Raw genomic sequence first — 8,639 nt, 5'->3', positions numbered from 1 at the left:
CAGACAGAATATTATATACATAATAAATTAAAAAATTAAAAAAAAATAATCTTCTCCAGAGAGGAGAACATCAATTGGTTAACCAATGCCAAATGATCAAACCTGAAAATGTACATACAAGTAACATTAACATAGATCGAATGGGTCATATTTAGGTATAGGTTGTGTGTGTGTGTGTGTGTGTGTGTGTGTGTGTGTGTGTGTGTGTGTAAAACTGGCCAGGCATTTGAATGAGGAGGGAAGGAGGGTTTGGAGGGAGGAAAGGGAAGGGGGGAAGGGAGAAATGATGCAATTCTATTATAATCTCAAAAACATTAAAAACGTGGTGAGGGGTGGATCACAAGTGTAGGATTTTTCTGTCAGTACTTTATTTTTGGTTTCAGTTGCAATCTTTACAACCAATGTCAATCATTACTAAAATCCTTGTTTAAAAAAAATCTCCTGCAACAAAAGGGCCCAAGTTTATAATGGGAATATTAAAACAATGTGGGAGTAAACTAGACTGGTAAAGAAAATCTAAGCACAGAGGAAACTGTGCACAGGAAGAGAAAGGAGGCAGCCATAGTAAAAGCTGAAAACAGGAAACAAGATAGCAGTAGTCCAACCTTCCCTAAGAACCCTGAAAGTAAACGGATTAAATGCTTCTGTTATATAGCATGTTGTGCCTGGCTAGATAGAATGACCTGACCTCCTGTGTGCTGCTTATGTGACTCTCACTTCACCTCTACAGACAGAGGAAGTGAAGCAATGGAGTAAGACACTCTATTGGTGCCCACAATGAAGCAAGGTTAGCCATCCTTACCTCACATAAAATAATGTTAAATGAAAGGCAATGAAAGGGGCAAGGAAGGTTGTCATGTGATAAAGCTGCTAGCTCAACAAAAGTATATGACAATTATAAACGTATGTTCATTCACCCAGTGTCACAGTCCCTAAACTCATAAAGTAAATAGTGCACTTGGTGGAATTTGCCCTCTGTTGCTGTTGGTTCAGTTATGCCTTCTATAGTGTCTGGTAGGCCAATGTAGCCTAAATATAGTTTGTTTATTGGCTTTCTGTATACATGACCAGATTCATGTACAGTGTGTCATGTTGAAGCTCTATAACATCATTGTTTTGTAACTTTATTTGTTAACGTTGGAACTCTTACCATTTGGTTGAATTGGTGTTTAGGTCTTTCAATACTGGATACCACAGATTCTTTTCTGTTACTTGATGTCTTATTATTTATCATGCCGAAGTTCATGCTAGGGTCTTGTTCATGCTATGAGCACTTTATCATGGAGCTATATTCCTAAGCCCATTTCGTGCCTTTGCCTTGGGAATAATCCATTGCTTCAAGGTAATTCTATTACAAGACTTGACACTAGCTTTTTAATAACTGTTGGTTAGTATGCACGCTATCAACTTTCTCCTTTATTGATATCTTTATGGTTTGATAAGTTTCTGAATATGTGATACGCTTTGAATCCATTCCTTTTATCAACTGTGTCTACCACTGGTTTTGTTTTGTGATCCAATCAAATGCCCCTAAGACATACTAATTTACTGGCTGTGTTAAACTAATAGCAACTTGGTTTTGATCCTTTGCATTAACTCCACACTGTTAAAACTGAACTTGTTTTTGAGGGCACACTTTACATCTTAGTAAATCATATTTTTTAACAATCCACTGTAGCGCCAGTTGTTGAAAGCTTTGTGCTTTCCTCCTTCCTAGAGATAGAACTTATTTCACAGTGCTGTTTCAGTACCATGAGCTCCATGTCATCACAAACTTACTTTTACTATTGTTTTATATTTTATTCCGTTTTCAGATTGAAAATATAATGAGCCTTTAATTTAATGAGCTTTTCCTTCGTTTGCAGAAATGACATTTCCGATAAGGTAAGTCTGGGGCTGATACATGCCCTCAGCTTGCATTTGGCTGAGAGGACTTAAGTTTTCACACTACTGGGTAGCTGTTTATAGTGTTCTTCTTTCTTGCTTGCTGATCTTTGAACGTGTGCTTCTGCTTAGTTTTTACCTGTAGAGTATCTGGTGAAGGAAATCCACTTATAGTTTTATAAGGGTTCCCTTGCCTGTAACAAGTTGCTCTTCTATTAAAGATCTTTATTTTCTCTATTATCGGACCTTTCCCACAGTGCATCTTGGTGTCCTACTGGGCGTCTGCTGACTGTCCTTAGAGCAGATTTAGTTTCTCTTCTCCAGACCTGGATATTTTCTGCTATTATTTCTTGGATACATTTTTCTGATTTTTGTCTCTTTTGATTGATTGATGATGATTGACTGTTTGATTTAATTATTTGTATTTCTCTCACTGGTGCTGGGGATTAAATCCAGGGTCTTGCATACCCTGGACAGACAACCTAGTATTTAAGTCACATTCTTTGACAGTCTTCCTTAAAACATTTATTTCCGTAGTGTGTGCACATGTGAGAAAGTAGCTCCTCAGTTTTAGATTCGGAACTTATTCTTTCTGAGCCCAGTTTCCCCATCTGCTCCTGGTTAGAATTGGGTTGCTCAATCATGAGGCCCAGAGTAGTCACCAAGACCACCACAAATAGTTCATAGCGCTGAAGAGAAGAGCAGTATTGGATACTGAGTCTGAAGCTCACGCACTTAGCTTTTCAGCTGGTGGGATGCCACAAAGAGGATTAAGTGCCATCAAATTTGATGTCATACCCTGTAGAACTGTGACTCTGATGTCTGTAATATCTATCACCTAAATCTGTATTGCATAATACAGAATATATAAAGTAGCAGGTGATGTTAACAATACCACTTCAAGAATTGGCTACATGCTTGTATTATTTAGAGATTTTCTTTCGTCTAAAAGTTCTTTAGAAAATTATGTAGCTTATGAACATGCTTGTATCCATCTCACCTGTGCCTCTGTGAAAATGTCCTGAAATACATATTTCATGACTGGGTATGTACATTTCAGTCTTGTTAGATATCGGCATATAGCCAGCCACCTGTGAGGGGACTGCCTTTTATATGTAGTTAATTAAAGATTCACCTGGCAGTTTAGGTGACCATCTGTGTTAGCTAATTGGTTTTATCCACAGGAATAGCAACATTCTCATATTTTTATGAGGAAAGTTATTTTTGAAACTTGAAGGGAAAAAATCCTACTGAAGTTAGATTCCTTCTCTCCCATAGAAATTGGGAGGAATGGGTTATTTATTTATTTATTTATTTATTTATTTATTTATTTATTTGTTGCTGCTTGCTGTATTCCCAAGTAATGGGGTACTAATTCTGTGTAGAAGACTTACTACTGGCTCCTAAAGCCAGCAAGCAGAGGCTTGCTTAGCTTCTGAAAAGATTTGCACACATTCCAAAGACAGGAATGTGATTTTAAAGTTTGCGAAGTAAATGTTCTCAGAAACAAGGAGAAATATTTTTTAGATTTAAACAAAGAAAATATAGCTTCTCTTTTTAACTTTTTTAAAAAGGATGAATTGAAATAAATACTATCTCCTTTTTTCTTTATTTGCCTCCCTTTTTCTAGTTCCCTTCCAGGATTCTCATTGGCTCAAGAAGCCAGAGGCCAAGGATGTCAGTTAGTAGGGTACATAGCAAATGGCCCACTGGGGGTCAGGAGCTGGGAAGAGAGGATGGAGGGAGGCTTGGAGGAATAGCAGAAGGCCTAGCAGGTGCCTGGCACCTGCTGGGGCATGGAAGACAAGGAAGAAGAGAATGCCAAGTTGAGTTAATAGAAAAGTCAAATGCCCTAAAAATCAAGTGCAACATGGTTTGGAGATACAGCCACAGATTTTTTTAAAGACGGGTTTATTGGATATTGGAAAACATTTTTAGAGGAGTAGAAAGAAGGAAAAATGCAGTGCACGGCTTGAGTCATGGGCAGAGCATCAACACATCTAAAATGCTCTCATAAAATGTATTCAGGTGGCTAGAACGATGGCTCAGTGGTTAAGCACATGTGATGCTTCTCAGAGGACCAGAGTTCGGCTCCCAGCATCCACATCAGGCAGCTCATAACCACCTGAAACTCCATCTCCTAGGGGGATCTGATGCCCTCATCTGGATTTCCTGAGCATTTGTGTACACGAGCACAAATTCACACACAGACACATATGCATCAATTAAAATTAAAAAAATGAAAATAATTTTTTTTGTCATTATAGGAAAATGGAGAGACATCACATTATGAGTGGAGAGGGCAGGGCAAGGTTTAGAGAGCTGATACTGTGAATACATGAGCAGGAGGTGAAGGCAAAGCAGGCAGACTCAGCAGGGTGATTTAATGTCATAGCAAGGCAAGAGAAGATTCAGAAGGAAGACGGTGGTTGCCAGGCAGTGTGGAGGATGCACCCTGCATGGATGCCTTGAATTTTTCAAGAGATGCCAATCTATTGTTCTTGAGCAAGCTGAGAAACACATAACACTCCAAACACATCCACTGGATTTCAGCCCACACCCTGGTAGGAATGACAAATATTAAGTCACAATGATTTACAGTTTTCATCTATTGAAGGGAAACCATATTATTTGCAGATACTGGTTTTGAAATAGAATGTAGAGATGAAGCTACAGAGACTGTCCCCCAATGAAGGACTCGGAGCTAAATGGCAGTATTCTCAGCTCCAATATCAGGCCATGCTGAAGCCTTGGATTAATTGTCTTGAAAAAAATTGAGCTCTAAAGACAAAGAAAGCAAAGTTATATTCTTTAGAATATCTGTGCCAGGTAGCCTTGTGTAAGAAAAAGGGTCAAGAATAAGTGAAAATATTAAGCTTAAACATCTTAAACTTTGGCAAGGTGTTGACCAAATGTGGCCTGGAGCATTACCGCCATCCTGATAGCAAAGCAAAGGCCAGTATTTAGGAATGAGAGGTTACCAGCTCTGCTAACTGCCCCTCTCAAATATCAGCTGTCTCAGTCAAGCCTTTGGCAAGGGCTAGCTCAGCATCCGTTCATGGAAGAGTTCTCTGAAGACTTGAACAGCTGATATTTTATGCTATTCTTTGAGTAGAAAATTAGGTTTCTGTTCCCCGTCTCCAGCTTCATTAGAATGTAACTAACAAATAAAGATCATAGGCATCCATGGAACACAGTATAATGGATGTTAGTGCATGTAAACAATGTGAATTATTAAATCAACATGATAAATGCATCTTTGATCTCATGCTCATTGCTCTTTTGAGTTGAGAAACTTTATGATTTATTCTTCTGGCATTTTTCAAGGATATAATACCTATTTTTGAACTGTAGTAAACAGAAAGTACAAAAGATTTGTAGAAATTATTCACCTATCTCTTGAAGTCTTTGTATAGTTTGAGCAACATGCCTACATCCCCTCAAACCTGAAAACCACTACTCTGTGTTTCTATGACCTTGACATTTTTAGACTCCACCTACAGATAATATCACGTGTCCTGAGTCTGGCTTATTCACTTAGCACAATGTCCTTTAGGTTCCTCATTTTGCTACAATTATCCAGACCTCCTTTGTTAAAACCACATGTGTGTGCAGGCACAGACACACATCCCTTCTTACTTACACAGTTTCATACCACTGTGATCAGAAACCATTCTTGGTGAATTTTAATCTGCTTAAATTGGTTAATACTTGCATTGTGCATTGACCTGTTCTAGAGAATGTGTGTTTAAAAAGGTGTGTGCTGGTTTTTCTGGAGGTGTCTGTTAGGTCCATTTGGTCTATGGTATTCTGCCTGTCTACTTTTTCCTTTGTTTTTTTTTTTCTCGTCATGATTTATTTGCCCATCGTGGAAATTAGGGTATTAAACCCCTTACTGCTTTGCATTTCACTATCTGTTTCTTCTTTCAGTTCAGATATTTGCTTTATTATAACCAAGTGCTTTTCTGATAGGGATCAAGATGTATATGCAGCATCCTCTTTATAAATGGATAGTTTTGTCAATAAATAATGACCTTGATATCATTGTATAGCCTTTTCTTGAAGTCTCTTTTATTTGACACAAATACAGACACCATTCTACCTTCTCTCCCTTCCTCCCACCTTTTCTCCCTCCCTCCTTTTCTCCCTCCCTCCCCCTCCTTTCATTCTGCCACTCTCTGTCTACTGATTGAAGAAGTAAATCAGTTTGTAGTAAGATGGTTACTAATGCATAAGAATTATAGCTACTGTATTAATTGTTCTTCACTTACCATTGTGGTGACATATTTTACCTCCTGCTTTCCTCTTAATTTTAAAATTTTGTGTTTAAATTAGTCCATTTCTGTTATAGGAAATTTCCTAAATGTTTTCCTATGTGTTTATTACAGGGCTTACAAAGTCTGCTCTGGTTTGCTTACTTGAATTAATAATTGATTGAAAGTTCCTGTGTAGGTCCCTGTAACCCATACGAAGTCTCCTGTGTCTTTTAACGACTGCTCACTCCATACATACGTTGCATTTCACATCTTCTCTATGCAATCTTGCCAAATTAGCTGTCATAGCTAAAGTCATTTCTTATCCACTGCTTTCAAAGCATTTATTCAATAGGCAAAACTGGTCTGTATTATACTGATAGGGGAATGTTGAGGTAGAGCAATTCTATTTTTTCTCAGCTCTCGGGTAGTCTTAAACCCAAGAGTGTAGGCGTGGGAGTAAAATATGAATAGAACGGAGTGAGATTTAAACCTTAGACTTCAAAACCTGACCTGGTCTACAGGAGCTGTTGGGATCAATGAAAACAGGGATGATGCAGGACCAGAGCCTTTGTCCACAAGATTGTAGGACCACAGTCATTGGCACTGTTGACTTGGGTGTATGGAAAAGCAGAACATCAAGGAGGTGGAAGCAACAAGTGAGAGAAGGGCTGGGGTAAGATGCTCCCAAGTACCAGACTCCAATAACCTACCGGGTCCCACTTCCTGAAGTTGCCAGAACATCTCAAAATGGTGTCACCAGATATGACCAAGAAGAGACGAACGCATGGCGGATATTTCATGCTCAGACTGGAGTATTCCATTACCCTTTAGCCACCTTTTTCCTGCTCTCCTCTGCTTCCAGAGGTCTTTTTCCATATCCATTTTAAAGTCTCTTCTACATCATCAGGTGGCCTCACAGCAATGACTTTGTTTTTTCGTTCTGTTTTCCCTTCCTGCGTTGGCAAGTTTTCCACGACTGTAACAAAACATTTGGAATAACCAGCTTTTCAAAAGGGAAAGGTGTGGGGCCAGAGTGATGGCTCAGTGAGTAAGAGCATTTGTTGCTCTTGCAAAGGACCCAGGTTCGATTCCCAGCACCCGCATTGTGACTTGCAACCAGTAACACATCAATAACTGAGTACCAGGGGATCTGAGGCCCTCTTCTGACCTTTGTGGGCCTCAGGCACTCTTGTGGTATACAGATGACATACACAGATGACATACATACAGACATACACACAGACATACACACAGACATGCACACAGACACACACACAAACATACACAAGCACATACACACATACATACACACAGATGAAGCATTCCTACACATAAAATAATAAAACAAGTACATATTTTTAATCAGGGAGGTGTATTTTGGCTTCCTGTTTGGAAAGTGTCGGTCCATGGTGATGCTACAAGTGCATGCCAAACCAAAAACATCCTTGAAGAAGAAATTCCAAAGAGTGAAAATTTCTCTGGAATCTCATGCTGGGAAAAGGGAGGGATAAAACCCTTCACCAGGATTGTGCACCCCCCCCCCCCCCCCTGATTTTCACAGCTTCTCTCACGGCTTAATTAACACATGCATGTTTTCTGGCTTTTGTCTAGTCTTTTCTATAACATAACAGTGCCATGGTGGAGACAGAGGGAGGCTAGACCTCTCATACCCCATGTGACCAAATTGTAAGGGAGCCCATTTTCTCTTCCTGTTTTCTGTGTACACTAATTTCTTCAGAAGAAAAGGAAGCTGATGTGCCAAGTTCATGAAGCTAAACTGTCCATCACAAAACTATTCACTTCCAGGATGTAAAAGGAATGAGAGCAAGAGCAAGAGACAGGGCCCACCTTCCATTTCCAGCTAGCTGTCCCATGAGGTTCCTTCTTCATGAGTTAAGTTTCTACTGCATTCTAATCTTGCCAAGCTGGAACCTAGACTTGTGTACTCATGGGGACATCGAAGCTAAATCATGGCATAGAGACAAGCCATTCTGGCTGACACGACCTTAGGCATGGGGACCCCTTTCCTCCTCCATTGTTGGCAATTTGGAGGATTCTGTGGTTAGTGACCATTATCTTTCTTCTTCTTCTTCCTCCCCAGCAGCGTACTTATTTATGCTACTCTGAAATCTTTTGGAGAAGGATGTTTCTATTAACCCTTGAGCCCAACTAAGTTACATGTTTTAAGTCAATGTTGACTGAAAGGCTATTAAACTATGTAATACTGATCCTTGCCCAGCTATCAATAGAAATCTTTTTGTATTTGGGGACTGGAGTTATATCTCAGTGGTAGAGTACTTGCTAATCACAGGAAAGGCTTAGTGTCAATCCCCAGTGAGAGACAGAGTGGGAGTGGGGTGCGAGAGGTGTTTTGGGGAGGGGGTCGACTTCTTTGGACTTTTGCAGAAGTGAGAAGTAAATGCTTGGAAAAGACTTAAATGTTCCTTGTCCGCAATGATGCTTTAAAAGTAAGTTTTAAATAAATTGAAAGTGTTAAAT

The sequence above is a fragment of the Microtus ochrogaster genome, unplaced genomic scaffold (assembly GCF_000317375.1).
Source record: "Microtus ochrogaster isolate Prairie Vole_2 unplaced genomic scaffold, MicOch1.0 UNK23, whole genome shotgun sequence".
In the NCBI taxonomy this organism is placed as follows: domain Eukaryota; kingdom Metazoa; phylum Chordata; class Mammalia; order Rodentia; family Cricetidae; genus Microtus; species Microtus ochrogaster.
The sequence above is the reverse complement of the archived record's forward strand: the minus strand, read 5'-3'. Positions refer to the sequence as shown.